The sequence below is a fragment of the Stegastes partitus genome, unplaced genomic scaffold (genome assembly GCF_000690725.1).
Source record: "Stegastes partitus isolate 25-593 unplaced genomic scaffold, Stegastes_partitus-1.0.2 Scaffold118, whole genome shotgun sequence".
NCBI classification, from domain to species: Eukaryota; Metazoa; Chordata; class Actinopteri; family Pomacentridae; genus Stegastes; species Stegastes partitus.
In genome coordinates this window covers 666,269-682,555 of record NW_007577849.1, presented here as the reverse complement: position 1 = coordinate 682,555, position 16,287 = coordinate 666,269, and positions in this window count along the sequence as shown.

Here is a 16,287-nt window from a genome sequence, read left to right as displayed (position 1 = left end):
CCTCGTCAGGGGCAACTTCAACAACAGAAACGATACCACCACACTTGCCAATGGCAAGACCTTCCTATCAAGGGAGCTAAATTACTTCTGCACTCATGTTGAGGTGAATAGATTTGGGATTGACATGACTCTCACTTCAGCCATCAATAGCTATACACTCACAGTGCAAAGATCTGATGTGGGGCGGCTGTGGCTCAGGTGGTAGAGCGAGTCAGTCAATGATCAGAAGGTTGGCCCTGTAACATGTGTCATGGTCGTTGTGTCCTTGGGCAAGACACTTCACCCACCTTGCCTGGTGTGAATGTGTATGAATGGATTGTTTGAGGTGGTGGTCGGAGGGGCCGTAGGCAGCCACACCTCTGTCAGTCTGCCCCAGGGCAGCTGTGGCTACAACTGTAGCTTACCACCACCAGAATGAATGTGTGTGAATTGAGTCTCGAGTCTTTAACTAATTGAGTTAGAAAAGCACTATATAAATCTCATCGATTATTATTGATGTGTGGTATGTGCTCAGGGCTGCAGATGCTCAGAAAGCTGCAGAACAATGCCAGAAAGGGTTCTTAGAGACAGTGCCAACCACCTCACCATCATCTTCAATCTTTCTCTGTAAAAAGCAACATCCCCCCCTGACTCTAGCCAGCTATTATTATCCTGATCCCGAAACAGACACCCATCAACACCCTTAAAGACTACAGACCAGTTGCATGAACTAATCACTGACTTCATGAGGAAAAAGGAAGAAATAGTTCCACCCATCTATCAATAGGGACAGATGTCAAAAGGGTCCATCTTTAAATTCCTGGGAAGCTCCAACTCTGACGAACCCTCCTAGACTATGACACCCACCACAGCAATCAAGAAGGCAAAATGGTGACCCTGCTTCGTGAGGAAAAAAATAACTTGTGCAGTTGCTGGTGTCTTTCTACTGCTGCTCTATTGAAAGCGTGCTGACATCTGGTATCTCTGTGTGGTGCACTAACTATTCTGTAAATGACAAGAGAGCTCTTCAGGGAGTCATAAACTAAGGGTGCATCAATCAAGATTTTTGCCAATAAGATGTCTCCAGTAGGGCAGAGCTTTTATCTAAAAGAGCACTTCAGCCTTATCAGGCGGCACTTCCTGACACTAACATACGGTCCATGCAGATATTTGAAGTGTTTAAGTTTGTGACTGGGATTTTTGGAAGTACTCTCTAAATTGTAGAGACTGCTAACCAGCAAATGTCATCCACAAGGTCTGATGGACTGTCAGAAGTTTGTAGACAAAAATTAAAAGTAATTTTGACATATATAATCAGCCTCTGCTTCAGCCTCCTACATCTTGAAGAGACTGGACTGAACAAGTTGTGAAATCTCCACTTCCCAGGCCCATGCGTAGCTAACCTATACTGAAGGCAAAATAAAAATTAAGTTCAAGGGACATTGCACACAAAACATAAATCACTAACTGATCTCATTCCTTTATCATCCCATATAAACGGTATTCTTTTGGCGACCCTTATAAAGGGGGCGGCAAAAGTAATAATTAAATATGGGATTATGAGTGCCATTTTAAAGAGGTCTGAGCGTGTGTGTGTGTGTGTGTGTGTGTGTGTGTGTGTCTTTTTTTTTTTTTTTTTTAACCACCATGTTGACTTGCTGTAAAAGGGACATATTTGGCAAAGTGTAGTAAACAAGGTCATGCAACATTCTATTCTCTTGTTCTTTATGAGATCTAAGGACTGGGGTCAAGCCAGGATCCCGCACATATGGCAAGTATCATAAATTGACACCTGTTTATTTAATGGCAGGCAACACTGCATCATATACCACTCTGTCTCTTAGAGTGACTCTCTTAGTGACAAAACTTAAAACATAACAGCATACATTATTATTTGATTATGATTATTGGCAACAGTTTAGAGCTTAAAATGTATATCCTTCCTATGGAATAAAATAAATAAAATTGTGTATTCAAATAAAAGCTGAATATGCAGAACACATCGAGATGGAAGCATAAATTATATGGAGGCATCAAAAATCAAGGGCCTTTTAAGTTGCTAAACAGTCTCCCTCCCTGCCTTTGTGCTAGCTAGCTTTGAAAATAGTCATGTTCCTTGAGGTGGGGATGTTAAACTGTGGGGGATTTTCTTAAAGCACACTTCGTAATGTAAATATGTATTGTCTTTTTTTTTTTTTTTTTAGAAGTGCCAGACAAATAAAGACAATAAAGCCATTTTAACTGTGCATAAGTAATTGTCTCCCCAGATTTGTGCCATCTGATCTTCTCTTTTGATCTGCCTTTTCAGAGACCACCAATCAAACTATTTAGAGTGAATGATGGCAACTGACACCACCCAGAAGATCATTGGCTTCCACAGCCTTCACTGAAGGACAAAAAGCTCTCACTGCACTCACAGAACAACCAGCATCGCACCCTGTGCCCTCTGGAGCAAACAGGTGATGGCTATAGGATCATGAAATCCACTGGTCCTGAACTGGCAAACACAGGAACCATTTTTTTTTTAATTACAAGGCCATCTGTGAACTGAACTCTGCCAAGGCCATACCTATCTATAACTATTCCCTCTGCTAGAAACAATCACCATGACAGGTAGATAAAATGTTGTGCAATAATATTTAGTATAGAGACATGTTTGTACCAAGACAATATAAATAATATTTGAGATATTCATACATTCATTAAACCTGTAGTAAGTAGAACTCTGGGGCAAAAAAAGCTGCCAGAATTTAGAAATACAGCCCTCCTTCTGCAGCTCTTCCAGGTGCAGACTCAGACAGGCAGGAGAAAGGAACATGCAGCATGAAAGCGAAACTGGAGGGGAGGGGCAGACACAGAACAGGGAAACCAAACTTAATTCACAAAGGGGCAAAACTACAAAAACCTACGAAAAACACTAAACTAAGAACAGAGGGGAAAACTTAAGAAATCCTAATAGAAAAACTAAGCTAAACCAACAAAAACGGGGATATTCACAAAAGAGGGTACAAAACTGCAGGGGGCAGACAGGTTTGGGGAATTCGGGATCTGGCGAGGGTTGGGGAAAAGCTGAAGTGAGGCTGGGGGCAGGAGAAGGCTGGCTGGGGGGAGGATCTGGGGTGAGAGAGTATTGCTGATACAGGGGGGTTCAGGTCGCAGTGGCTTGGAGATGGTAGGCTGGAGACAGAATGGGGACCGGCAGAAACAAAGGATGAAGGTCTATGGTCTGGCAGGGTGTGGTGGAATGAACAGGGCTTTATGGCAGGAGGTGGATGATTGAGTGCAGGTGAGCTGATCCCCACAGCTGTCTCCAATACCTGCAATCAGGCAGGGTGAGCAGGGCTGGAGTGACTGAGAGGATGAGCAAGGAGGAGAGAGAGAGGTAGACAGGAGGATGAAGAGAGGGGAAAAAAGAGGGAGACAGACAAGGACTGGGGCTGAGGCTGGGGGGTCATGACACTTCCCTCTCATCTCCCTGTTCTAAGCTCCTTCCAGACAAGCATTGGCATATGCATGCTACAAAATTACCTAAAGCCCACTCTCCATGGTTGGAAATCCTTTGTTTATCCAATTATACCACCACATTCTGTGTCCATTGTGGCTCTCAACGGATGAAAAAGCCTGCGATTGGTTGAAGTGTCCCATCACAGGCCACGACTTTGTAAAGCCTAAACCTGGAGCCAAGAGGTAGTGGTAGAGAAGTCTACTTTCCCTCTCAGACTACTTCCATTACAACATCACGAAGGGTTATGATTGAATTTCAGCCTCATGACGCCAAAATCATAATGCCTACTGCAGCTTCAAAGACCACCTGAAGTGAAAATCAAGTTGTTAATATGCCCATGTGATGGTTTTTGATGATTTACAGTTTTGCAACATGGCAGTGTGACTGAGAAACTGCTTTAGCTTCAACCACAAAGGAAGCTCCTGTGACAGTCAGGCAACCTGACAGGCGGAGAATGAACAGATGTCTTCAGTAGTTTGTTTAATAATCTGCAGGAGTCTTTCAAGACCCCAAATGTAAAGATATATTTGTTAATTAACTCTAATAAGAGCTGCAGGGTAGCACTGTTGCCTCGCAGCAAGAAGGTTGCCGGTTCGCGTCCCGGTGGGGGCACTGGAATCTTTCTGCGTGGAGTTTGCATGTTCTCCCCGTGCAGTGTGGGTTCTCTCCGGGTTCTCCGGCTTCCTCCCACACAGTCCAAAAACATGTTGAGGTTAATTGGTGATTCTAACTTGTCTGTAGGTGTGAATGTGAGTGTGCTTGGTTGTCTGTCTCTAAGTGTTGCCCTGTGATGGACTGGTGACCTGTCCAGGGTGTCCCTTGCCTTCGCCCTAAGTCGGCTGGGATAGGCTCCAGCCCCCCCGCGACCCTAGTGAGGATTAAGCGGTGTATAGATAATGGATGGATGGAACTCTAATAAGAGTTGAATTAGTTGCAACAGGCCATTCATAACAGGACTACATTTAAATCCCCAAAATGTTTCTCTCTAATTTGTAATTTCTAATTCCCCTACACTAAGGACATCAGACTGCACAAGTGAGGTCAGATTTCATAATATTTAAAAGTTGTAGCAAAACAAGTCTAAGTCTGACCTAATATGTCCAACTATTCTGTAAGTCAGATCATATTTACATAAAAATCAATGTAAATATGAGTGATTTGTAATCGATATGTTACACCAACTTACACAATTTATGAACAGCAACATGTTTGTTCTGGTTACAGAAGCTGTCTAGACTGTTGTGTTGAGATATGTTATTCCAGTTGGCCATGAAACTGCTGTCTTTACTTGTTTTAACATGTCTATGCACACATTACATAAAATAACAAGGATCACTGCTGTAAAGTAATTGTATTTACTAAAGTACTGTTCTTGAGTACAGTTTGGAGATATCCACTCCACTGCATTTCATAGAGAACTATTGTACTTTCTACTCCACTACATTTACTCTACTGACAGTATAGTTAAAGACGTATACAACACATTGTTACAGGTTAAATCAGTGGTATTCAACCTTTGTGGCTTCTCAAAAAAAGAAAGTGTATTTGACTCACATTTCAGATGTCCATGAGTTGTTAACAGCTTCAACAATTTTTTTTTTTTTTGCCCTTGCACCATGGTTTTATTTCAATGAATGTTCCAATGATCCAGTATCTCAGCAAATATCAAAGATTAGAATAAGTCTTGTATTCTTTCCTCTCCACACTACATTTTCCTGCTGACACTTACGTACTATGTACTTTTACTTTGGTAGAATTTATTATGCACGACTTTGGATTGTTTTTACATTGATATATTGTTACTTTTACTTCAGTAAAGCATCTGAACACTTCCCTAACTATTGGATTTTAATTAGGCAAACTTGTTTATGTTATACAGATTAAAGAATGTTTCTACTTTTTGTCCCCTCAGCTCTATAGAGAGTTTTAGTATGTTTCAAATCTTTGTAGCTTTGCTGTTTTGTTCATCACTCTAATCAGTGTTATTTGCAGCTAAAGAGCCGGACATTTTTCCAGCAATTGCAAGAGACCACAACAGAGCTAAAAAGACACTGAGTATTGGTATTATTATGTACATCAAATGACCTAACATGTGACTCCAAATTAATGCTAATGTTGGTCCATGTCTTTGCAAGTGCAAATTGTTAGCTAACAAATTCATCATATCAAATAAAATGTTGGTAATACAGTATGTTTACATTGTGTTCACAGCCAAAAATGCAAAAAACAAAACAAAAACAAAACAACTAAACTGAACACCAAACAAGGCAGATATTTTTTAAACCCAGTCCGTATCGTTGCGGCTTCATTATTCGGGCTGCCTGGCTTCCTGACTCTGTATCCCACCCTCTCAGTCTATCATCCCTTCTCTTGCACAGACACATGGCACTCTGGCATTGCACTCATTCCATTATAACAAGCCACATTCCCTGGAACACTTCCTCTGCTCTGTCCCTGCTGTGGTCTCTGGGTCCCAGAGCAGACCCCACCCCCCCTCCTTCCCCTCCTCTCTCTTTTTCCCTCCCCCGTCCCTCTGGTGCTTATCCCTGGACGGCTGTGGCTCCCAGTGCAGAGAGACACAAGCAGTCAGAGCTTCCCATTGAGCTGTTTGTCCTGATCCGTCAGTCTGTCAGTCACACTGGATCAGTCTGTCCTCACTGTCTGGTCCGTGTAAAGAGGAAGAGATCATCCAGTACCAGGACCTAAAAACAAAAATCAGTGGAGGTAGCCTGGAGAGACGGACTCCATCACACCCATGAGAGACATGGGAGGAAAAGAGAAGAAGATTTTGGTGATTGCAAATGTGCCCAACTACCAAGGGTGAGTCCTCTGGGGTACTAGTTTTACCATTACTGATGGTTCAGTGCAGAGGGGTAGTTCAAGAAATGTGCAAAACCCTGCAAAACTGTAATATTTGAACTCTGTCAATAATTTGAATGAGACATTTTTGCCTCCTGGTTGGTACCGACTACTTTGTTATTCTTTAGAAAAACTAAGCAATCCTAAACTTGCATAATGACCGTGTTTTAAATTCTAACACCTTCTCTGCTGTGGTGTCAGTTGCATCCAGTGCAAGGTGCCACTTGTCAAGTTACCCAGCACGCTGATTTATTTAGGGCATATTTACTTTTTGGCCAGACTTGGTTTGAAACAATATTTGGAAAAAGAAAAAAAAAAAATCTCAGCTACTTTAAATATGTTGAGTTTAAAGCTAAAAACAAAATAACCTTAAACTTGGTAACTAATCTGGCCGAGTAATTGTGAAATTCTCCAAAAGCGTATCTTTATCACCTTGTCAGAGGTGTGTCATTAGATACATTTATGTGTAACAACGCAAAAAGTTGTGCAAAAATAGTAAAATGTAGAAAATAAAAGAATGGCAGAGACATTTATTTACTTGAACGCTAATTCATATATAAGTTTGGTGCAAACCACCAAGCTCTTTACTGTGAACAAAAATTAGGGTTTTGCTTTGTTTGTGGCAAAATCTGAAAGTACATTGGGCGGAAGTTCTACAGTTACACTGTTCTGCCGAGGTTGCTGAGTTGTTGTGAGTGTGAAGGACTGGAGGGGCTGCGGGCTCTGAATATATCTGTTAGGGATCAACTGAGTGTGTATATCTGTGCATGTTATACAGCATGTGTGTGTATATGTGAATAACAGCATTTGCAAAAGCTCAAGTGTTAGCTTGTGCATTTTGTGAGAAGCCAAAAGAAGCTGCTGTACCCACATATATCCATGTATCTGCTTATTTGTGCTTGTTCCTATTGTGTATGGCACTTAAAGTAAAAACTTAAGGTTGCCTGCGTTTGGTAACAGTTTGGCCCCATCCTCCGAGAACCTTCTCAGTTCAACTATTTGCATCAACAGTTGATCGTGACTTGGCTTTTACTGTGATGAAAGCTTCAGTGAGCTGGCAGGCTGAAAAGGAGAGAATGTCAAATTTAGACAGAGAAAAATAAACCCGTTGATCAACTGATATTATCATGCCAGGTGGTCAACACATTTAATTTAATGCCCATTCATTTTAAGTGGCTGTAGTCGCTTGAATATCCTTTCTAATGAAGCTGGGTGGGCTGGGAGATCTGTTCAGTATGTTCAGTATTTTTATTTTGTTCTTGTCCTTTTCTCTGGGTAATAAGGTTGGAGTTGAGTCGTGTTGAGCCATGAGTATTGGAGCCATCTTCGGACCTAATGTGATTTCTGTGTTATCTGAAATGTATTTTTATTTACTTTTTTTGTTGTTGTTTTTGGGGAGAGAGGGGCAAAGGACATATATGGTAGGATGGTAATGTTCTGTACTATTCTATTCTCTTCTCCGTAAACACACACAAACACCTCCCCCACATTCCTATGGTTTATAGGCTTTGATGGCTGTTTCCATGCGACTACTAAACCAGGACACCACAAGCCCAAGAGAGAAAGATAGCACCCTGGGGTGAAGACTGTCCATTCAATGCCGCCCCTCCTATTGAGGCACAAGAACCTATGTCCTGGCCTAATACTTTAAAAAAGGCCCCTAATCTGGCTTGTTGCTGTTTCTGTACCATGCCCACATGGGACAAACAAACCATAGCAGAGTTAGGCCTCAAATTTCTTCCACACTTTTGCATAAGTATGTTCAGTATACATGGATGCATACACAACACCAGCAAACAGGCACGCAGCAGACTTTGTGTCTCCTCACACCACTTAACGTTATCTTAGCTGAGAGTGACTGCAATGTCTGTTTACCCAGCAGCACATACACGCGGATAATTACTTGAATTTCTTTTCAGAATCTGGTACGTGAAATGTAAAGTAGTTCACCTTTGTGCAAGATTAAGGTGTGGACTGTTGTTCCATATCAGGTTAAATAAAGACAGCACTGCTGTGTCAGGGGAAGATCAATCTTTTTTTTTTAAAAATATACTGCAACTAAATTTTTTAAAGTGTTGGATAAAAAGCCAAATGATTTAGGTCTGTTTTACAACTGATTCATTTGATCACATTTTTTTCATTATGATACTACTCTTTCTCTCTCTCTCTCTCTCTCTCTCTCTCTCTCTCTCTCTCTCTCTCTCTCTCTCTGTCAATAAATAACAACAAAAAACTACCACCATGGTGACATCGCGTTCTTAGGAATGACACAGGAGTGTTTTATGGTCACCTGTTGCTTCTGTCTTTCACTGGGTCTCTCTGTTTGATGCTCTTCATTGTCCCCAGCTTGTACTTTGCACAATTAGCCAGTTACAATAAACCCACAGCTATGTGTAGACTTTGATACAGCATTTGGCTACAGTCCTGAAAATGGGGAAATAATTTTATACCAGAAATATCTCATTTGTGTCTCCTCAAATTACACAATTAGTTTTTTTCTTTTCTTTTAACCCCTACAGACATCCAATTCAAATAGAATAGGATATTTAATGCCTGGGCCTTAGTTTGCAGTGATGTTTCCTCTCATCACTGTGCTCTTGTGGCACACTTGGCATTTTCGTGTGGATATCAACGATGCCAGCCCTCACTGTTTCTTTTTTTTTTCCCTACTGCACTTAACTCATCTAAACATACACTTGTGGACTCATACAGTCCTCAGGGTCTCCATGATTCATTTCTACTTTAAGAGTTATGAGACACATGCGGCTCTTCCTATCAGTTACATAGAAGGATTATGATGGAGAAGACAGATAGGAACCCCCCTGTCGTTTTATAGAGGAGGATTACCAAGGGCCACCAAGTAAAGCAAACATACACAAACTACAGCACAGCCTGGCCAGTGACACAGTCACTTCTCACACACATGCAAACATTAAACACAGCCACATTCCCTACACAATACCCTTATGTAACAGGAGGTTAAAGCAACAACTGGAATGAGGCAAAGCGACCACAATGGAAAGCAATCTAATCAGCTTTAATTCCTGTCTGCCTGGCAACAAATACCGTTACAGCTTCTGCCTCCTAATGGTTTTTCACCAATGGGGATTTTTTTTCCTTTTCTGGTGATAGCATGCCCCTTGACCGTCACCCTGCACTTAGAAGCACCCAAAATAAAGCCCTTTAAATTGAATGACCCAGGGTTAACCAGCCTCCCAGGAGCAACAGGGCTGCCCAGGGCTGTGAGCCATCTCAGCACTAGCTGACACCATCAAAACAGACGAAAGAGCTCTTGAAAGGAATAGGGTGGGTGGTGGTCAGGTGACAACTGTTGTGTCTCACAGAGTGGTGGAAAAGTACTCAGCTCCTTTGCTTATGCAAAAAAAGTAATAGGGTAATAAAATAGTACCAAATAAACCTGCATTCACTTTTTGAGAAAACTTGAAAGATCACATGTATTACGAGACAAATGTTAGAAATATGAGAAAAATGGTGCCTTTAAAAGTGGTAATTATTTATGCAATTACATGACTCAGTAATGAAAATTGTGGGGAATTTGAGCATTCAGATGTATAAAATGTTTTTACTGAACAATAGTGATTTTTATGGACCCATAGCATCTTCGGTTTGGTGAAAAATCTTGATCTCTATTATTAACTGATTTCAGTCTTGACATACATGACATTAGAGCTGTTTGTTGTACTGGAGTAAAAGTATAAAAGTTTTTAAAACACGAATGCTCAAACAAAGTACCCCCTGCACAGTATACTTAGTTTGTCACAATTACACACCATACTGTTCATTAGTTTGACTGCCACCTGAGTCCGTAGCAGTTATGTTGTGTTCTGTGTGTCTAATCGTAAGCATGTAACAGTTTTGTATGGAGTCAGTTTTAGAGTCTGGTCACTTTGGTAAAGAAAAGCATGCTTTGTAAATTTCAGCAAATTATAACAAAAGTGGAATTTAATTATTCCAAGAGCTATACCATGTACACGTTGACTCATTTGGTAAAGATGATTTTACACCAATAGTCATGTAAGACATTCTACAAAAAATACATTTAGACAGGTAGAGAATTTCTACAACTTTATGCGATATTTCTGAAATTTCTACAAGCATTTTTTATCATCTGATCAACACAGTAATGCAAGTAGCTGTCTACCTTGTGCCATCCATTCTAGCACACTTTCATTAACAACATACTTTATATTAATGAGTTGTATATACATATCTGCAGCCTAAATCCACTCATTCCCAGTTAGAAGAACAATTAAGTAAAAAAAAAACATAAACTAAAAACAATGATAGAACATGAAGTTCTATCCATTGTAAATAAATCACCAGATGTAAAAAGGCCAACATAAGGAGCAGTGACAGGTGCCTCCTTGGCCACTCTTTTGGTTTTAGCACTGGAGTTGAAATCCTACCCTGAGAAAGTCACGGATGTTCAAGAACAGCACTGGCTGCTGCACACAGTCTGGGGATCAGGCAACATGCTGAAACTACAGCTACTCTCTGACCTCTGTAATTGTCAAGCAAAGGCGGAACATTTACACTCTAGAGGTATAAATATCCCCAGTGATCTTCCATGACTCCCCCAGAGGCTCAACAGGTAGAGCGCAGCAGAAAGCCAGCTGTCGCTAGCAGGCGTCAGAGCAAATTTCTCTACCACATCATCAGTCATCTCATTTGGATCTGAGACACTGCTGCCCACTGGAGGGCTGGATCAAAGTGTATTTGCTGCATTGCTATTTCAACACTGTGGATTAGAGTTGGGCTGGAGATTCTGTTATACTGATAATACCCAGGCAGAAATCCCTTTAATATCACTTGTTGCATTAGTGAACGCAATGCTGCAAATCATTCAAGAGAACGACTTTATGTCATAACCACATTTTCTGGAGTTTTGCATAACTGCCATGTATTACATTGATCATTCAGGTATATAATTCACTGTTTTAGCTGAAGAGAGACATTCTCTTCTTGTTAATTGATTTACTGCTTGCTTCTCAATGGAATGCTCACAGTATTACAGTATTTGTAACATAATGATCATACAAAATGTCAGAAAGTAGTAGAAAATGTCCATCTTAGTAACCAAAAGTTTAAGATAATGTCTTTTAATCGAGTTATTGTGTATAATTTACAATCCAGAACACAAATATGTTCAGTTTACTATCATGTAAGGCAAAAAAAGAAACAATGTATTTCAAATTAGTATTAACTCTAAAATTTTACATTTTGATTATAAAGTTACATACACCCTTGAAGATTGCAGCAGGACTAGTTTTTAGTTTTTAGCTAATTAGCTAAGAGTTTAAGATATCTATAAGATATACGAAAAATATTAAAGAAAGTATATCACATTTTTTCAGAATCCCCCAAATGAAGTAGTCAGATTTTTTGTTCTTGTTGTTGTTGACCAATCTCTCAAACCACAGTTTCAGTTTAAATTAATGTGAGGTTCATTTAAGACAGAAAATAGCAGTAGCATCTCACATTTGAAAAGCTGCAACAATAATGAAGATATAGTTTCTACTGATCATTTTGACTAATCATTTCAGCAGATGATGTTACCCATTTTGGGTGGTAAATTTCTTGTTGAATGCAAAGATGTATTTAAAAAAATGAATGTTCATTAAATACTTATTGTAATTTCAGGTCGGACAAGAAGACTTTATGTAGTGAGTCGGTTTCTGGAAAGAAGAATGGAAAACTCCCCTCATCAGCTGTACCACCACCGATCCCTATGTCCCCAATTGTTGAAAAGATGGAGGGACTGAAAGCCATCCGCAACCGCAGCAACAGCCTTCGTCTGGGTCGACTTGCATTCTACCGGCACCTGGAGAAGGTGGAGACTATGCGCTGCTTCTGGGAGCTCAAACATGTGGAGCTGGAGGGAGGAAATCAGCAGGTATTGTGCATTGACTTTCTACTCCTCACTCTCATCGTCCACACAGAACCATCACTCTTACGTATCTGATAAGGTAAATCATTGATTCCTGGAATAGAAAACACTCTTTACTACCTCCTATTTATAAAGTTGATTCCATCGACTATGTATGAGAGATGGATGTTAGTGACCATGATGTCACCCATGCTTTGTGGATTACTCTTCTGCAGCCTTGACCTTGGAATTTGGGCATAACTATCTTGGTCTTTTGAAAATGGATGCAGCTATAGCAAGAGGTGCATCTGACTGAGAACTCAAGAACGCTACACATTCTAATATGGTTGAGATCTGTCTGTAACAAGGCAGCCTCACACTACAGCATACCCTGCTCTATCGTCTATATAATTAAAATGGGACCATCATTTTAGAAAATCAACATCATGCTCAGTTTAAAAAGTCTTAAACTGCGGATGAAGACCATTAAGTTTGATTAAAGTTGAGGGAAAGTTTAGGGAAATTTTTACTGAGGTAACAGATGAGTAAGAAGTAGGACCATTTGCTCATGTACTTTATACACAATCAGACTTTTTTTTGGCAATCAGAGAAGTCACCCACCACTGGCTTTTCAGAAAGAAAGCAGGTTTAAGGCCCTCCACGTTGATTTCACTTTTCATCTATCTTCATGGTTAATTCCCATACTATATTGGTAATAACAAAAAGCATTCCTAAATATCAACGATTCAGCAGTTACATTAACCATCTGTTTGTTTTAAGTCTACCATACTGCCTGTATTTAGGGGGCAAGACTGCATGAGAACTCTAACATTGTTGTGCCCCATTATGGCAATACATTTGTCCAACCTGAGCCACATTTGTCTGTGTATTAAACGACAGGAAAAGAGGAATTGAAAAACCCCACAGCAAACACTCTTCTGGTCCGTGGCACCTGTTAGAAAGCCCAACATGCCCTGACAGGTGGAATACAGCAAGCTCACTAGAGGGAGCTGCAGACCTTTTAATGTTTTTTTATTACGTGTTTGAACCTCCTCAACTCAGTCTGTCTCACACACATACACACACATAAAACCGCAGACTGAAATGAATGTTTGGCACTTGGTTTGGGACACAGATCTTATTGCCACAAGATGGCGGCCCTGGACCACTTTGCCCTGATCATGTAGGAAATGAATACAGACTGTAGAGCCTCGGCAAATATGAGCTACTGTTAATGTCAGGTAGTATCAACAGAACATGTTCGCTTGCAATTTCATGTAATTAAAACCTTCAAACTTTAACTATGTAGAGGTAATCTTAAACTACCAAGATTAATCTTTAATTTAATAAGTTGTTATAAATTAGCACAGGCACTTGAGTTGTGATGTGAGGTGTGGAGGGGATCATGATACTGCAACTAAAGTCAACATGTAGAGAGATGACTTAGTGTAGAATCAGAGCTTCATACAACAGTGAAATGCAAATATATAAATTCAAGATTAAGACTGCATCACTTTCACTATCAGAGTTGAAATTAAAGGACGTTAGGGGGATCTACTGGCAGCAACACACTACCATATTCATAATTAGGTCTCCATTAGAGTGTGTTTTTGTTAGCTTACAATTAGCACTTGATATGCACAGATGTGATGCTGCATAGCATTGAGTACAACCCTCTGCAATATCACTTTAATGTCAAATGATTCAAATATGGATAATTTCTCAGTGATGCAGTAATGACAAGCAAAGTTGTCATTCCTGCAAAAAAGCAAAAAAAAAGCTTCAAAAATAGATAGTCCCGGAAGAATGGTAAGAACATCTCACTAGAAATTTGGTATCCTCTTTGTTAAGGCAGACTGAGTCTGTCATTCAATATAAAGTTAGAGATATGAAGTATTGAAAAAAAGAAAAAGATCTGAATGTTAGTATTGACTGGCTTTTGCTCGAGTTCTTACTTTGATTCCTGTATTTTTAATTGAGTAAATGTAGAGATCAAATACCCTACAGTTCAACTTAGATTCAAAGCATTTACTGTAAGATGATACATTTTAGAATCATTTGATATTTTTTTAAAGTTCTTTTTTTGGCCTTTGTTGGATAGTGTAGTCAGCGAGAGACAGAAAAGTAGGGGAGAAGAATGGGGGGAGGACATGTGGGAAAGGGTCATGAGCAGGATTCAAACTCATGACCTCCACATTGGGACTGTAGCCCTGCACATGGGACGCCAGCTCAACCTGGTGAGCTATAGCGGCGCCCCGAATCATTTGATATTTAAGTGGTACTGCACAGAAGTGTGTTCATTTCTGTTGTGTAGGACAAGTTCATTTACACACTTAAACGGGGATGGTGAGGTGAGGCCTATCCAGTTGGTTGCAATCTACAGCCTCAACACTAGATGACACTAAATGGCACTACGAGACACTATTTTGTTGTGAAAACAGTCTGTATCTTACATCTAAATGCTGTGTAATTGCACTACATTTTTTAAAATCAAGAATAAGCAATGTGCAGAAGATTTGGCAACACAGTCAATACATCTTTAAAAAGCATTCAGCATTCATGAATTAGTTTAGAAACAACTCAGTGTTCTTTCCTCTTGATTTGCAGGCGATTATGTGGTAATGAGCTTTTTGTTACAAATAAATAAAATAAAATAAAGACAGTATCATCAGTTAATTAATAACTGTATTGTATACAACAGTAAACAAATCAAAACAAATGATTTTTAATTTGTACAGAGATTTGGAAGCAAGTTTATAAAATATACAGTATAAGCTATAAAGAAAGAGAATCAATCCACAACTACTGTATGTAAGGCCCTTATTTATTTTTACTTTTGTCCATCTATTAATCAGTGGTGCTTTCAAAATGATCACCAGACACTGCTCAGGGAAATGTCCCAGTTGCATGGAAGGCAGCACATGTAATTTAAGCTTCTCACCCTATCATAGTGGCTAGTGGACAGCTCCCTCACATTTGTCCCTGCCTCTGCATTTTGACCTCAGCTGCACCTTTGCTCCTTTTACTCTCTCTTTTCTGCTTTTGCTTTCCATCCCCTGTTCATCCATCTCACAGCTGCAGTCTTCATCATTTAAATACTCCACATCAGAAATATGCAAGCAAGTCAGCAGATCTACTGGACTCATTACCAAATGCTGCCTCTCTCGCCCCGTTCTGTGCAGAGGTTCTCCTCAGATTCCCACTGCAGGGGTCCTGCTCTGGAACCCCTGTGACCCATGAACCCCCCCCAGCTGTTGCTGTTTGTTAAATCATGCTTGCCTTAGAATGTGACACTCTATAAAAGCCTACTTTGAAGAATAGGTGAACACATATAAAATATTGTCTGTTTGAAAGGATTTTTAATAATAATAATAATAATAATAAAAAAATCAGCATAAGTAAAATTATGCAATGGTTTTGCAACACGAAACTAAAAAAAGAAAAATAACCTATAACAAGCTTGTAGTAGAAATTAAATATGACTCAGCATAAATAGGATGACCCACATAAATGTCCTTCATACTGTAAAGTGTCAAGTTTGACAGTTCATGGAGAGGAGCCTGATCTGCCTGATACAGTGGTCACATTCCACTGCACAGCATAAATCATCAGCCCCATTAGGACAGATAGCCATCAGAGGCATTTGCAGTCTAAAAGAGAAACCACAGTCTTCTGCTGATAAAACTAACAGAGTAAATCTGTTTATGCTTGTCTATAGGTGATGTGTGATGGACATACAGTACATAGGCGTAGCAGGAGTGTTTTTGTGGGTGTTTATTTTTTGTATTTTTAGTAGAAATTTGATACTTCATTCAATCCAAATCAATTTTATTTTAAAAAACATCATTTCACAACATATGTCATCTCATGGCACTTCACATAGTAAGGTGAAGATCTTACTACTTTTGAAGAGAGAACAGAGAACCCAACACTCCAAACTTTTCAAAAAGTTGTCGTTTAACATTTTACAAACCCCTTTTTTTAAACTAGCTTTATACTTGTAACAATTAAATGACAAATTAATTTTTAAAAAGTCTCCCTTTACTTTCCCTCTCCA